Below are 15,072 nucleotides of genomic sequence, written 5' to 3'. Positions count from 1 at the left end.
TCAACCTTCTCACTCCATCACGCCAGAAGTTCGAAGTCTGAAATAATTAAGATGTGGAAGAGTATGTACAGTATAATTCCATTTACATCTGCTCTAAGTACGGGCAAAACTAAACTACATGGTTTAAGGATGAGTGTATCGGTGGTGATACTGTGAAGAAAAGCAAGTAAATGATTATCATCTATGTGAGGATAGTCATTACCTCTCAGAGGAGGAAGGGGCGGTTGTGGAGGGAAGTGGACACATGGAGCACATGGATGGTTTCCAGGATGCCAATACTATTCTATCTCTTGATTTGAATGGTAGTTAACAAATATTCACTTTAAAACCATTTCTTAAACAATATATGTAGTTTTATACATGCATGTTTCAGCATGTATATTATATATTACAATAAAAACTGTATAAATCACACTATTAATTTGTTAATTTAGTCAATAAATATTTATTGTGCAACTTTAGTATAAACAGCAGTTCTAGACAATGAGCATACAGTAACAAAGTCAGAGAACGTCTCTGTTCTCATGGAGCTTACAGCTTATGGGGAGAAAGACAGTGAAAAGTAAGTCCAAAAAAGGGGTAATTTCAGATTACAACAAAGAGTATGAAGAACAGGCTGGTGGCTAGAGGGAAGCACTGGGGAGAAGGGCAGTGAGCCAGCTCTGCCAGAGAAGGTCTCTCTGCGGAGATGACATTTGAGTGAGAACTGAAGAGTGAGAAGGAGTTGGCCATATAAGGATCTGGAGCAAGCGCCTCCCAGGGAGAGAAAATAAGTTGAGAGCTCAGAAAAGTCTGGAGAAGGAGAGAGGGACTTGCGAGCTGACATCAAACATCTGAAGGATTGCTTTGGATGGACGCAAGGAGGTGGAGTGAGGATCAGCGGGTACAAGGCAAGAGAGGCTGAATTCTGCTGGAGGAAAGGCAGGCTTGGCGCCGTCAGAACTGAAAGCGGATCGCCCACACTTTGAGGTGAGGCTACAGGGGGTGAGAAGCATTTTTAATAGTCATCACTTCACTGTGTAACATGTGAAAGCAATTCGGCACCTCTTCTTTTTTGGAATGGCTCTTTGAAAAGCACCCTAACTTCAGCAACATTGGCTCTAATATCTCATCTATTCCGGTAAAATGGTTCTCCCCCTTTTACTGCACAGCATCTCACGTTGCAGGTTAGAAGCAACAAAGGAAACAAGGTGATGCAGGGGCGCCCAGCCTGTAGGATGGGGTCTGGGTGGGCATGCTCTTTATGAACGGAAATCACAGTTTCCTTTGTAGAGAGTAAGACTTGGATTAAATCTTTGGATATTTTTTAAATGTCTTTTTCACAATCATGTATTGGGAAACCCATTTCTTACTAAACTGATTGAATAATACGTTTATGATCTATAATTGCACTTACAGCTTTTCTGTAAATGTAAACTATAATTTGTTGTCAATTTTATATGTTTTGCTGTAACATTTAAGAGAAGACCAGACTTTTTTTAAGAAAGAGTTTATTTAGAAAGCATCATCATGTAAATAAATTGTACCACTTTGATTTTCTTTGAATACAAGATTCATGATGCAAAGCTGAAGCCACTCATGAGGACTGTGCTTTTCTAAAAAGTTGGGTCTTTTCAAAAACATCTATGAACTATGCATGATTAATAAAGATTTCCTTTGAGGCAGGACAAAATAAAAACTCCTTTTTTCCCATATTAACAATTGTACACAAATGTTTGTACCTGCTTTATTTTCAATAGTCAAAAATGGGAAATAACTCAAATGTCCATAAACAGATGAATGGATAAACTAATAGTGGTATATCCAAAGATAAGAATATTACTCAGCAAAAAAACCCCAGAAGGATGAGCTATTCATATAATACCATTGAGGGATCTCAAAGTAATTATGAAACATAGAACAAACTAAAAAGAAAAAAGAGTAAACATTTTAGGATTCCAACCACGTAAATTCTAGAAAATGCAAAGGTGTCTATTGTAAGGAAAAGCAAATCAACGGTTATTTGGAGCATTGTGAAGGGCAGGGAGAGAGATTATAAAAGGACATGAAGCAAATAGATGGTGACAGATATGATCATTACCTGACTATGAGAATGGTCTCACAGGTACATATGTATGTTGAAACTTATAAGATACCACATTTTAAATATGTGCAGTTTTATTACATATAAATTATACTTTCATAAAGCTTTTAAAAACGACTCAAGAAAAAAGCCTACATGTTCCACTCTTTTTGGAAAATGGTTTTGGCAACCCTGTATTAACTCCACCATTAGCGCAAGTGCCTCATCAAGAGGTACTTGAGGAGCCAGCACAGCCCATATCACTGGAAGATTGTCACTCTCTTAGTAAGGTTAGTGAACACACGGTTTTTGGCCATCCCTCCTCCCATGTGGAACAATCTCCGGTTCTCCTGGTGGGACTTCTCTCTCCCCTATTGTGACAACCTTGACTTAACAATAGCCCTGGACAAAGAGTGGTCACGTCATGACCTGAGACGAGTCACATGGGCCTTCGTCCGCTGGACCCTCCTTTCTGCAGCGGTCCAAAGGTGGAGTCGAGGACACAACGCAAAGCTGATGCCCCCTAGCGGTTGTCTCAGGGGCGGCCTTAGCATTTCTGTGTAGAAGCGAGGGGGTGGCATTCGGCTCGATGGCAGGATTTCCGGGCCAGCTTGAAACTACTTTCACATGGCATTTGGAATAAGGGTAAGAAGTCTCAGCTGCCCAGCCTAAGAATCAGGGTGAGGGGGAGTTTAAGCTCCCCCAAATATCCCGTAGGAGTCACCACTGGTTAACTTTTAAAGACACTGCCAATTAGTATGCACTTCCTAGATCCCCAGAGTCCATATGGTTTCTGACCCTGCAGAAGCTGGTTCTTTGGCTATTTTATTTTTAAATTTCGTGAGCCGCATTTTATTAATACTGTAAATACCCTTTTTGGTTTAACTTGCCCAGAGTTGGTTTCTATTACTTGCACCAGAGAAGGCTGATATGGTAGGGACCCGGGCACCAGATGGGATGAAGGGATCTTTAAAGCCTCTTTCGATGCTGTGGTCCTAAGATAAGCGCAAATATAATTAAGCCTCTCTCATAGGAATCAATAGTTATAGATGTGCTGGGAAGACAATACTCGGCTCAGTATCTCAAACAGACATGTTGGCTCTAGACACTTTGAAACAATGAACTGAAGTATAATTTGCAGCCCTGGCGGTATAGTGGGGATACAGTTCCAGAAACGGGCTCAAAGTACACTTACTAGTGATATTCAGCAAACCTTGGAAGGAGACTCTGCCAGAATACCATCATCCATTAACACTGATGTCAACACATAATAAAACAATTCAGTGAATGTTGGGCGGGGATAGGGGGTAAGAATCTGTAAACATAAAGAGGATAATGGAATCATAAACATTCATCAACATCAAGAACAAATGTGGCAACAGGAAAACTGAAGAACTCTTTAGCAAATCTCAAGTAAGTCTCTCACCAGAAAATAATCGTGCTTCATATTTGATTTTCATTAGTGTATTTAGTGAATCTCGTGAAATCTTATAATATCCGCTCACTCTGGTTTAAATTGGAGCATGGCTACAGCAATGAACCTGAGAACAGAAAAGGGAAAAACAGTTCTTACTCTGAATTGGGGTGGGTGGGTGGTAAGAGCATAGTTCTATAGAATTTACTATAGAAAAAAAAGTTTCTATTGATTCAGAATCAACCTTTTTATGAAAATTTCTTCTGAAAAGAAATCTCTCTAGTTTTTTTTGGTTGTCTTTTTTTTTTTTTTTTTTTTTTGCTGATGGGAACAGTGCTTCATGCAAGACAAAAAGCATCTGTTTTGTTGAACAGTGAAAATGACTTCTCAGCTTTTGGGCTTCTAATGGCAAATTAAAGCACCTCGCCAAAGAAAAGAAAGTTACGAAAAAATGACTTTTATAATGTGGGAAATAATTGATGTATTGATCTCTACGAATTTCCTGTTTTTCTTACCTTAGAATGGTTTTCCTTAATGGCAACACAGGCCTTAAGAAAACAAAACGTAATTGATGGAAATTCTTTGTCTTCCCCTTTTTAAATTATTTAGTAACATTGGCCAGCTAAGAAATTGTCTCTACTCCTATACAATCCCCTATGCTAATTGTAGCCAGCAAATTAGTGATGATAACAGATTATACAAAGCAGGAGAGGGCTACACTAACGTGAGGGAGTAAAGCGAGCAATTAGGGGGCTCAGCCCTGGATGTCTTCACTCTGAATCCTTGTGAAGAATGAAGACAAAAGCTCTGCACCAAAATTGAAGGGGACCAGTTTTCTGATTGTGTCCTAGGGGATTTGGGTAAAGCTCAAGCAATTTGAAGCATACCCTCAGGTTGTACCCAGCAGAATTCCTGACCTCTGCCACATCCTATCTATCATAAGCCTTTATCAGGAGAAGATGCCAAATCACAAGCCATTTGATGGCACATAATTGCTTTGACATTGACAGCAGAGGGGTATATATCATCTCCTCTGTTAAAAAGGGCGTTAACGTCTTAAATGGAAGAAGACTGAATGTAAAAGCAAATTGAAATAAACGCTAAAGGGAAGCTAAACTGATACGAAACGGAAAGGAGTATCAAAATAAAATGAAAGCTTAAATACAGATTGAAGAAAACAATAATGTGTGATTTCCGGTCTATTAGAAATATTGAAGAATCAGGAGTTCAAAGTAGGAAAGGGAATAATATAACTTAGGACAGCTCATGAAAGCACGGGACTGGTTTAAATGGCATACGAAGTATTGTGGTTGGTTTTGTGGATACCGGATTAAATAATAGTGAACTGCACAGACAGAAGGATCCCTTCCCAGTCTCACTTCTTTTGCTTCCATCAAGAGGAAGGTCTCAGGGCTAGCCTGTCTTCAACTTCTCTTTAGCACCTCCCATTAAAAAAGAAAAACAGAGCAGGCCACAGGCTCTGAGGCTTTGGCAGACAATATATGTAGCTCGAATTTAATGACGCTATGTAGTTTTTATTATATTTCTTTTTGCGGCTGCCTTCTATTTATGGCAAGTGAACTGGTTTCCATTTGTGATCGGCCTATAAATTTTTTTCTTTATTTACATTTTTAAAAACCGAGTCAACTTAAAGACAAGCATTGGGTAAGTTAGAGTACTGTAGGAAAAAGCAAAGACCAGTAGTGGGTCCAACGCAGTTGGGCAAAAGTCTTGTTAAGGAGGACGGAAACAATTTTAGTTAAGAAAATATCAGCGTGAAATCATAGACTGGCAGAGCTAAAGGAGAGTTGGAGCAAACAACCAAATCCCCTCATTTTACACCCGAGGACACCAAGGCCCGGAGACAAGCTTGCAATGGCCAAGACAGGCTTTAATCTCAGCCTGCTGCCTCCCCCTCCACTGCTTTTACCATTATTTAACTTGGAAGCTTCCCCAAAGCTATATGTGTTGGAATTGGGTAAATGTGTCCAGTGCACAAAGGTGTCAAAGTAAGGAGGCAGCCTACAAAGGAACTGATGTTCTTTAACGTGGATAAAAGTTGTGCTACTTGCAAAGCCACAGTGGCATCTAGTGGTGTTCTTCGATAATGCAACTTTTGATGCAACACAATTTGAGCAACTTTTTCATTAAAGAGCAAACGTTATTTTGTACAATATCCCTCAGTTTGGGTTTGTCTGTTTCCTCGTGAATAGATTTATTTTTTAACAGGAATACCACATAAGTGAAGTTGTGCCCTCCTTAGTGCATCATATAAAGAGGCAAATGAGGACGGTTTGTTCTGTCACTGGTGGCACTAACTTTGGCTGCTTGGTTAAAATGATATCCTCCATGTTTATCCACTATAAAGTTATTGTCTTTTACTTTCTAATTAATAAATGATTCGTGGGGCAATATTTTGGGGCTATATAAATATCTTTTTCCTCTTCAAACTTTTATCCACAGTTTTAGTATCCATTGATAATTCTTGCTTGAATCAATTATTACCATAATGGTTGCAAAATGGTAATTCTCTAATTCTGTCATTCCTTTCTATAGTTTCATTGTTTTACAGAAAGAAGGGCTTTCTCTATTTTATTATTTATTTATGTTTTTATTTATTTATTAATATGGACTCATGAATTCTTACATCATCTATAATCCATACAACAATTATATGTATAAGTGTTCACTATAGCTACCATATTGGGCAGAGCAGATACAAGGAATTTCTTTAGGTTCTTTGCCCTTGCTGTTCCCTTTCATTCGAAGATTTCTTCCCAATAAATTATATATTATGTAAGAATTCACGAGAATATTCAGTATATATTCTATAGTAGATATTATATTAATATATTAAACACATAGATTTATGTATAAATTAGAGATTATGTATAAATCTCTGCATACAAATCTATACATAATCTATAATATATTGCTGTCATTATGTTTTTCTCTTAAAAAACATAAATGTCATGAAAGTCAGAAAAGTAAGAGGAGGAGTGACATCAGCATCACAGTGGAGTGAGCTCGCACAGGACTCTCTCCCTTCCAACATACAACAAAAAGGAGCAACCACATTCCAAAAAAAAATATCCTAATAGCACGTGAATCCTCAGAGACCCACAGCAGCCAAATGACAGAGGGCAGAGAGGCTGGAACCCCCTGGGGGGTGCTGGAATGGGGTAAGAGAGAACTTCGCTCCCTCCCCTAAAGACTGGGATCACTGCCACAGGAGGCTCCAACAGGGAAGGAGTGGGGGAGGGGCCACGCATCCAGGGGATTGTCCTGGACTCCCAGGGCCAGTGCTGCCCAGACGGAAGCCCTCTAACAGGGGAAAGCTTTCATGTGAGGGGACCCCAATAAGCCAAGGCCCCAGGAAACCAGAGAGCCAGAGCTGATGGGAAACCTGGGTCTGTGCACAAGAGAAAGTGCCCCGCCCCCAACCCATGCTGTGCACTGCCATCTCAGCTGAAGGCAGAGGGCTCATAATATCGGATTCTCGACCCCCATCTAGTGGCAACAGGCTGTAACTGCAACCAAATAATAGCATTATGCGGAAAATCTGCTCCTCTACCATCCAGCAATTTATAAAAGCTCCAGACCAGAAAGAAAAGAATAAAAACACAGAATTATGTCCTGAGGGCTTGGAAATAGGTAAATCAAACGATAGTGAATTCAGAATAGCTATCATCAAAAAACTCAATGAGGTAAAGGGAAATATAGAGAAACAAGTCAACGAGTTCTGGAGCTACTTCACAAAAGAGATTGAAACTATAAAGAAGAACCAATCAGAAATACTAGAGATGAAAAATACAATGGATCAGATAACACAGAACACGGATTCCCTGAATGCCCATGTGGTCACCATAGAGGAGCAAATCAGCGTAATCAAAGATATACAGGTTGAGTGGCTCCAGACAGAGGAAGAAAGAGAACTAAGACTAAAAAAACTCTCCGAGAAATAGCCGACTCAATGAGAAAATGCAACTTAAGAATCATCAGTTTTCCCAAGGGCGAGGAAAAAGAAAATGGAGCAGAAAGCATGCTCAAAGAAATAATAGCAGAGAACTTCCCAAATCTAGGGATTGAGAGAGAAATGTGTGTGGAGGAAGCTTTCAGATCTCCCAGATATGTCAATGTAAAAAGACCTACTGCAAGGCATATAGCAGTAAAAATTGCAAAAATGAATGACAAAGAAAGAATGCTCAGGGCAGCAAGGCAGAAGAAAATAACCTACAAAGGAACCCCTATCAGACTTTCAGTGGATCTCTCTACAGAAACCTTACAAGCTAGGAGAGATTGGAATGACATATTCAAAACTTTAAAGGATAAAAATCTTCAGCTAAGAATGCTCTATCCAGCAAAAATATCCTTCAGATATGAGGGAGAAATTAAATCTTTTCCAGACAAACAAAAGCTGAGGGACTTCATAGCCACAAGACTCCTCCTACAAGAAATCCTGAAGAAGGCTCTCATACCTGAAAAAAGAAAAGAGGGAGATAGCGGTCACAAAACACAGAGTAAGGAGACAAATAGTCGAATCAGAATAGGATAGCAAATATTCAACTATAGCATTAGGACAAAGGGAAGGAAATCACCAAAAACAAAGACAATCTTATCACTCTTACCACAAACTCACAACACAAATTGGATGAAGAGATGAAAATAATAACTTAGGAGGGGAGGAGGAAAGGGACTGAAACAGTCTAGGCTAAGGAAGTAAGAGACCACCAGAAAATGGACTATGTTATCCGTGAGATTCTGAATACAAACTTCAGGGTAGTCACTAAATTAAAAAACAGAACAGAGACACAAAAATAAATAAGGAAAAAGCTAAGAAACCCAGCATAAGAAATTGCAGAAGTCAATGGGTAGGCTAAAACACACAGGATGAGAAACAAAGGAAATGCAGGAAAACCAGAAGACAAGCAACAGAATGACAGCCTTAAGCCCTCATGCATCAATACTCACCCTCAATGTAAATGGATTGAACTCTCCAATAAAAAGACACAGAGTGGCAAGATGCATTAAAGAACAAGATCCAACAATTTGTTGCCTCCAGGAAACACACGTAAGCTCCAAGGACAAACACAGGCTCAGAGTGAAGGGGTGGAAGACAATACTCCAAGCTAATGGAAAACAAAAGAAAGCAGATGTCGCAATACTTATATCAGACAAAGCAGATTTCAAGATATAGCAGGTAAAGAGAGACATAGAGGGCCAGTATATAATGATCAAAGGGACACTTCATCAAGAAGAAATAATGCTTATAAATGTCTATGCACCCAACACAGGAGCACCAAAGTTCATAAAGCAACTATTAACAAACCAAAAAGAAGATATCAAAGATAACCCAATAATCCTGGAGGACCTCAACACCCCACTCACAACAACGGACAGATCATCCAGACTGAAAATCAACAAGGAAACAGTGGAGCTAAACGAAAAGCTAAAACAGTTGGACTTAATAGACATATATAGAACACTTCATCCAAAAACAGCAGAATACACATTCTTCTCAAGCACACATGGAAAATTCTCAAGGATAGACCATATGTTGGGAAACAAGGCAAGCCTCTATAAATTTTAAAAAATTGAAATAATACAAGCATCTTCTCTGTTCATAATGCTATAAAGCTAGAAATTAATTATAAGAAAAAAGCTGAGAAAGGCACAAAGATGTGGAGACTAAACAATGTGCTATTGAACATGCAATGGATCATTGAAGAAATTAAAGGAGAAATCAAAAAATATCTGGAGACAAACGAAAATGATAACGTGCCATACCAGCTTACATGGAATACAGCAAAAGCTGTATTAAGAGGGAAGTTCATCACAATACAGGCACATCTTAACAAACAAGAAAAATCCCCAATAAGTAATCTTAAACTACAGCTAACTGAATTAGAGAAAGAAGAACAAACAAAGCCCAAAGTCAGCAGAAGGAGAGAAATAATAAAAATCAGAGCAGAAATAAATGCTATTGAAACAAGAAAGGCAGTAGAAAGGATCAGTGAAACAAAGAGCTGGTTTTTGAGAAGATAAAAAAATTGACAAACCCCTAGCCAGACTTACAAAGAAAAAAAGAGAGAAAGCTCAAATAAACAAAATCAGAAATGAAAGAGGAGAAATAACAATAGACTCCACAGAAATACAATGGATTATAATAGAATACTATGAAAAACTATATGCCAACAAAATGGATAACCTAGAAGAAATGGATAAATTCTTAGACTCCTATAATCTCCCAAAGCTAAGTCAAGAAGAAGCAGACAATCTGAACAGATCAATCACAAGGAAAGAGATTGAAATAGCAATCAAAAGCATCCAAAAGAATAAAACCCCAGGACCAGACGGCTTTCCTGGGGAATTCTACCAAGCTTTCAGAGAGGATTTAATACTTATCATTTTCAAGCTATTCCAAAAAATTAGGGAGGATGGAATACTTCCTATCACATTCTATGAAGCCAACATCACGCTGATACCAAAGCCCGACAAGGACAGCACAGAAAAGGAGAACTACAGGCCAATATTGCTGATGAACATAGATGCAAAAATTCTCAACAAAATTTTGGCAACCTGAATTCAGCAATTCATCAAAAGGATCATACATCATGATCAAGTGGGATTCATACCAGGGACACAGGGATGGTTCAACATCTACAAATCAATCAACGTGCTATACCACATCAACAAATTGAGGAATAAAAACCACATGATCATCTCAATAGGTAAAGAGAAAGTATTTGACAAGATCCGACAGCCATTTATGATAAAAACTGTGAACAAAATGGGGATAGAAGGGAACTACCTCAAGATAATAAAGGCCATATATGACAAACTCACAGCCAACATCATACTCAATGGGAAAAAACTGAGTGCCGTCCCCCTGAAAACAGGAACGAGACAAGGATGCCCTCTATCACCACTCTTATTTAACATAGTACTGGAGGTTTTGGCCAGAGCAGTTAGGCAAGAAAAAGGAATAAAAGGAATCCAAATAGAGAGAGAAGACGTGAAACTCTCGCTGTTTGCAGATGACATGATCTTATATATAGAAAACCCCAAAGAATCCATTGGAAAACTTTTAGAAATAATCAGCAACTACAGCAAAGTTGCAGGGTATAAAATCAACCTACATAAATCAGTAGCATTTCTATACTCTAATAATGAACTAACAGAAAAAGAACTCAAGAGCACAATACCATTCACAGTTGCAACAAAAAGAATAAAATACCTCGGGGTGAATTTAACTAAGGAAGTGAAAGACCTATACAACGAAAACTACAAGGCTTTTCTGAAAGAAATGGATGATGACATAAAGAGATGGAAAGACATTCCATGCACATGGATTGGAAGAATAAACATAGTTAAAATGTCCATTCTACCTAAAGCAATCTACAGATTCAACGCCATCCCAATCAGAATCCCAATGACATTCATTACAGAATTAGAACAAAGAATCCTAAAATTCGTATGGGGCAACAAAAGACCCCAAATAGCTAAAGCAATCCTGAGAGAAAAGAACAAAACGGGAGGCATCACAATCCCTGACTTCAAAACATACTACAAAGCTACAGTAATCAAAACAGCATGGTACTGGTACAAAAACAGGCATACAGATCATGGAACAGAATTGAAAGCCCAGAAATAAAACCACACATCTATGGACAGCTAATCTTTGACAAAGGAGCTGAGGGCCTACAATGGAGGAAAGAAAGTCTCTTCAACAAATGGTGCTGGGAAAACTGGACAGCCACATGTAAAAGAGTGAAAATTTACCATTCTTTTTCACCATTCACCAAAATAAACTCAAAGTGGATCAAAGACCTAAAGGTAAGACCTGAAGCCATAAGGTTTCTAGAAGAAAATGTAGGCAGTACACTCTTTGACATCAGTATTAAAAGGATCTTTTTGGACACCATGTCTTCTCAGAGAAGGGAAACAATAGAAAGAATAAACAAATGGGACTTCATCAGCCTAAAGAGCTCCTTCAAGTCAAAGGAAAACAGGATTGAAACAAAAAGACAACCCACTAACTGGGAAAAAGTATTTGCAAGTCATATATCCAACAAAGGGTTAATCTCCATAATATATAAAGAACTCACACAACTCAACAACAAAAAATCAAACAACCCAATCAAAAAATGGGCAGGAGACATGAACAGACATTTCTCCAAAGAAGATATATGGATGGCCAATAGGCACATTAAAAGATGTTCAGCATCACTGATCATCAGGGAAATGAAAATCAAAACTACACTAAGATATCACCTTACACCCATTAGAATGACAAAAATAACCAAAACAAAAAGTAACAAATGTTGGAGAGGTTGTGGAGAAAAAGGAACACTCAAACACTGCTGGTGGGAATGCAAACTGGTACAGCCACTATAGAAAACAGTATGGAGATTCCTCAAAAAATTAAAAATAGAAATACCATATGACCCAGCCATCCCACTACTGGGATGCTCTATCCCAAAGAGCTTGAAGTCAGCAATTCCAGAAGTCCTATGCACCCCAATGTTCATTGCAGCATTATTTACAATAGCCAAGACATGGAAGCAACCTAAATGCCCATCAACAGGTGATTGGATAAAGAAGATATGGTATATATATACAACTCAGCCATAAAAAAGAATAAAATCGTCCCATTTGCAACATCATGGATGGACCTTGAGGGAATTATGTTAAGTGAAATAAGCCAGATAGAGAAGGACAATCTCTGTATGACTCCACTCATATGAGGAATTTAAACATGTAGACAAAGAGAACAGATTAGTGGCTACCAGGGGAAAGGGGGGTTGGGGGGTGGGCACAAAGGGTGAAGGGGTGCACCTACAACACGACTGACAGACAATAATGTACAACTGAAATTTCACAAGATTGTAACCTATCATTAACTCAATAAAAATTAACTTTAAAAAAAACAAAAAACTCTTGAATGTAAGCTAATCTCTGTTATTACATCAAAAAAAAAAAAAAAAGCATGAGGAATTGTTCCAGGTTAAGGAGATTGAAGAGATATGACCATTGAACATTATGCATAATCCTGGATTTAATTCTGCACAGGGTGTGGGGGAAGGAAGGAGTTGTAAATACCTATAAAGGACGTGATGCAGATAATTGGTGAAATTTGAACAATCCTGTGAATTAGATACTGTGTATTAAATAATGACACTGTACTAGTGTTAAATTTCCTGTTTTGATCATTTTACTGTGATTATGTAAGAGAATGTCCTTGTCTTAGGAAATATACACTAAAATATTTAGGGATAAAGCTTCCTTACGTCTGCAGCTTACTCATGTGGTTCAAAAAATAATGTGCGTGCGCGTGCGTGTGTGTGGACAGAGAAAATGATAAGCAAATGTGGCAAAATGTTAACAACAGGTACAGAGTTCACGGAGGTTCTTTGTAGTATTCTAGCAAGTTTTCTGTATGTTTGAAATTGCAGTTGGCCCTGCGTATCTGCGGTTCCACATCCTAGAATTCGGCCAACTACGTATTGAAAGGCCTGCAATGGTTGCGTCAGTACTGAACATGTACAGACGTTTTTCCTTATCATTATTCTGCAAACAATACAGAATAACACCTATTCACATAGCATTTATAATGTATTAGGTATTATCCGTAGTAGAGAGACCATTTAAAGCATATGGGAAGATGTACTAGGTTATATGGAAATATTGCATTTCCTGTAAGGGATGTGAGCATCCGGGGAGCTTGGTATCTGCGGGGGGGGGGGGGGGGGGGGGGCGGGGGGGGGCGGGGGGGTCCTGGACCCAATCGCCAGAGGACGTGGAGAAACGACTATATATCTGCAGAAACGACTGTTATCAAAATAAAAGTCACCAAAAAAAGAGAAAATTGATTTTAAGGCATTTTTAAGTGCCTTATTTATTGAAAAACAAATGAAAAAAGAGCAAAATAAACAAACTTGCACCTAGAGGCTTGAGAATTTCAAGGTCTCAGCTAAGTTTCTTTCCACTGTGCATGCAGTTTGAGAGAGAGCCCCACTCTTTTCATGAGGGAATTTTCATGCTAGTCAAGGAAATCTATTATAAATTACTAGCTTAAATTCCCCAGATGTCTGGAGAATTCCTCAAAGGCACACATATTTTTATAAAAGCTGACACACTTAATATAACATACAAAAGACTTTTCTCCATGTTGGGTTCTGGCATAGAACCCAAGCAACCAGCTGTGACTACCCTTAATTTGGAATGGAAGAACCTGGCTATAGAAAAAAATGCTCTGAAATGTAATTCTCCTCATTGTAAAAGGTACAGAAAATGGAGTGCTGGTGAGATTGCAGTTGGAGAGAGTGACTCTCTGGATGTGAGGGAAGCTGATGTGAGCATTGGATAGAAAGAAAATAAAAATAAAAAATAATATCAGGCTTTGGAACTAAACAGCCGTGGATTAAATTCGTAGTTCTGGAACTTACTAGTGGTGTGCTCTGTGACTTTAATTTGTTTTACCACTATGAACCTCAGTTTCCTTGACTGGAGAATTAGGGTTATTTTGAGTGAGTTTTCTATACCTGGTGCTGCAAGTGATGAATGTACTATAGGTCCTGGACCAAGCAGGCTGAAGTGGGTGATGGATGCTGACTGCTGGGGCATCCTCATCTCTTACCTGCACTACCACAGCCTCTTATCAGGTCTCCGACATCCGCTCTCGTCCTCCTTCCAATCCATTTTCCACACAGTACCAGCATGAGCTTCCTAAAAGACAGATCTTCAGCTCAAAGTCCAAACTTCCTCATGTAACACACCAGCCCCTTCAGGATCTCATGGTCACATCTGTAAGGATCTGTCTGGCCTCTCTCACAATACTCCTCCCCACCCCTTGCCTTTATCTCCTCCACCCTCTCAGCTCTAGGGCTTCTCTGTAGACTTGTGCAATGATGCACATGTTCTGTATCTGCAAGGTCCAATATGGCAGCCACTACCACACACGGCTATTGAGCACTTAAAATGTGGCTAATGTGACTGAGGAACTGAATTTTTAATTTTTGAAATTTTATTTAAATTTAAATTTGAATAGCCACACATGGGTAGTGGCAGCCATATTGGACAGAGCAGACACATAAAACATCTTTAAGTTTCCAACTAGTTATGTCCTCTCTTGCCTCTGGGTCTTTGCCCTTGATGTTTCCTCTCATCTGAAGACCTTCTCTTCATTCATTATGTCTCAGCCTACGTGTCCTTGTTACATGCTTTCACAGGATAGGATGTATATAAACTCTACCACTGATAAGCTTTCAACCAACAAACTTTCCTTGGTGCAAGTAAGATTAAATTTCAGGGCAATAACACATTAACTATGCCTTTTGCTTTCTACTGACACATATGCAAGGAGTTTTTCTCCTTGCCCTTGGATGTTCATTAATTAAATGAGTGGAGGACATGCATGGGTGGTCACAGACCATGATTCATCCCATCAATGTGTTTTGTTTAGCTTTCACAACATTTTAAAAATGGAGCCACTTTTTTTTTTTTTGGTAGGGAAGACTGGCCCTGAGCTAACATCTGTTGCCGAACTTCCTCTTTTTGCTTGAGGAAGATTGTCGCTGAGCTAACACCTATACCA

General features: G+C 38.9%; 1 long non-coding RNA gene across 2 annotated transcripts in view; it reads left to right on the top strand.

The window, feature by feature from the left end:
* The first annotated feature begins 693 nt into the window (after nt 1-693).
* Nucleotides 694-15,072, top strand: part of LOC139075258 (uncharacterized) — a 47,448-nt gene continuing 33,069 nt past the window's right edge. For both annotated transcript variants that reach the window (XR_011525461.1, XR_011525462.1), the window contains exon 1: nt 694-969. This is a non-coding gene — a long non-coding RNA (uncharacterized lncRNA). The remainder of the gene's footprint in view (nt 970-15,072) is intronic.

The sequence above is a fragment of the Equus przewalskii genome, chromosome 13 (genome assembly GCF_037783145.1).
Source record: "Equus przewalskii isolate Varuska chromosome 13, EquPr2, whole genome shotgun sequence".
In the NCBI taxonomy this organism is placed as follows: Eukaryota; Metazoa; Chordata; class Mammalia; order Perissodactyla; family Equidae; genus Equus; species Equus przewalskii.
This window is presented reverse-complemented; position numbering and strand designations above follow the sequence as displayed.